At 40.8% G+C, this 2,282-nt stretch overlaps 1 pseudogene; it reads left to right on the top strand.

Moving 5' to 3' along the window:
- Positions 1–1,285: 1,285 nt before the first annotated feature.
- On the top strand, positions 1,286–1,380 carry LOC118888098 (annotated as a pseudogene).
- Positions 1,381–2,282: the final 902 nt, after the last annotated feature.

Below are 2,282 nucleotides of genomic sequence, written 5' to 3' on the forward strand. Positions count from 1 at the left end.
TATTAAGAAGGGATTGACATATTAGCTGCTGTAACTTAAACAGTGAATTTTATAGGAGTGCTAACTTTTTCTCTCCGTTTAACCCTTGGTTGTGGGATAGAGGTTAGTGAGGCTATTTTTTGGGGGGTGGGGTGCATCCTGAGGCATGTGGGATCTTAGTTCCCCGACCAGGGATCGAACCCGCGCCCCCTGCAATGGAAGTGCGGAGTCTTAACCACTGGACTGCCAGGGAAGTCCCGAGGGGCTATTTGTTTAGAGTGTGGGTGGTCAAGTACAGAGTTGAAACTGCCCCTCTTCTAGCAGAGGTGAGTGCTGGGGAAGTTGTCTTCACTCTGTCTTCTGCCCCCTTGGATGCCCATTACTTGTTTAACTCTCTGTGTCGCAACAGAGTCAGTAAAAAGGCAGAAATCTGGGAAGGTTCTGTTTCAGCCCCTGGCTAAATGCATTATTCTTTTAGCTACCCTTTTAAGCTTCTTGGTGCTTCTGTTTATGCAGCCACAAAATGTGGTAAATGCTGATATATATATACACTCGGAGACCCCCAGGTTAAAACACTGCTGTGCTCTGTATACCATGTTACCTCAGGATTATGGTAAGCTACCCAGCCTGCCCGTGAGTTAAGTAAGTGTTTATAGAAATTTGACCAAGGCTGTGCTTGAGAAGGTCAGATTGACTTGCTCAAGGACAGTGCGTTTCTCTAGGGCTCTGATTCTTCTGCCTCAGAACCAGTTGACTTCCTCCTATTGACTACTTTTCTAGTCATCGGCTTCCTTTTCTTCTACCCCTGCCCCTGCTCCCCACTTCAGAGAGATTAGCTGGGCAGGCTGTGTGTTTGTGAAGATTTGCTTTCTGGTGACATTACCATGACCTGTTTTCTAACCCTCTCAGGGTTGGAAGAGACCTCAAAACCATTTAGTTAACCTCTAATATGATTTTTGCACATCCTTTTGAATATCCTGACATTTAATCCTCTAGTTTATTTTTTAGCAACACCAATGATAGGAATTTCACCACCTCCTAAGGCAGTCCATTTCATGTCTAAATGGCTCATTTTCCCCTTTAATTTAACTGAAATGTTTATTTCTATAACTTCTACCCTTTGAAGCTGTGTAGGACATCTAAACATGACAACCCTTCAAGTATTTGAAAATAAGGATTTTGGCCATGACACCCCCACCTCCATCAACATATTCCACCTGCCTTTTCTTTTTAGATTGAGTGATTCTGAGTTCTTCCAAGTGTTCCTCAGAAAACATGGTTCTAAGTTTCTTTACTTTCCTCTGAATGGACTTCAAGGACTATATATTAAATGTGATACTTTAATTAGCATGGCCCCTGTGCAAGTATGACATGCAAATTTGTGAAGCATTCCATATTTTTTAAACATAAACAAGACAAAAAGACAACCCTCAGAATGGGAGAAAATATTTGTAAATGAAGCAACTGACAAAGGATTAATCTCCAAAATTTACAAGCAGCTCATGCAGCTCAATATCATAAAAACAAACAACCCAATCCCAAAATGGACACAAGACCTAAATAGACATTTCTCCAAAGAAGATATACAGATTGCCAACAAACACATGAAAGGATGCTCAACATCACTAATCATTAGAGAAATGGAAATCAAAACTGCAATGAGGTATCACCTCACACTGGTCAGAATGGCCATCATCAAAAAATCTACAAACAATAAATTCTGGAGAGGGTGTGGAGAAAAGGGAACCCTCTTGCACTGTTGGTGGGAATGTAAATTGATACAGCCACTATGGAGAACAGTATGGTGGAGAACAGTATGGAGGTTCCTTAAAAAACTAAAAACAGAACTTCCATACGACCCAGCCATCCCACTACTGGACATATACCCTGAGAAAACCATAATTCAAAAAGAGACATGTACCACAATGTACATTGCAGCTCTATTTACAATAGCCAGCACATGGAAGCAACCTGTGTCCACCGACAGATGAAAAGATAAGATGTGGCACATGTATACAATGGAATATTACTCAGCCATAAAAAGAAATGAAATTGAGTTATTTGTAGTGAGGTGGATGGACCCAGAGACTGTAAGACAGAGTGAAGTAAGTCAGAAAAACAAATACTGTATGCTAACACATATATATGGAATCTAAAAAAAAATGGTTCTGAAGAACCTAGGGGCAGGACAGGAATAAAGACGCAGACGTAGAGAATGGACTTGAGGACACTGGGAGGGGGAAGGGTTAAAAAAAAAATGTGATCCTTTAAATATAATCTAACCAGCACAGATTCACAAAATA

Source organism: Balaenoptera musculus, chromosome 21 (genome assembly GCF_009873245.2).
Source record: "Balaenoptera musculus isolate JJ_BM4_2016_0621 chromosome 21, mBalMus1.pri.v3, whole genome shotgun sequence".
Taxonomy (NCBI): Eukaryota; Metazoa; Chordata; class Mammalia; order Artiodactyla; family Balaenopteridae; genus Balaenoptera; species Balaenoptera musculus.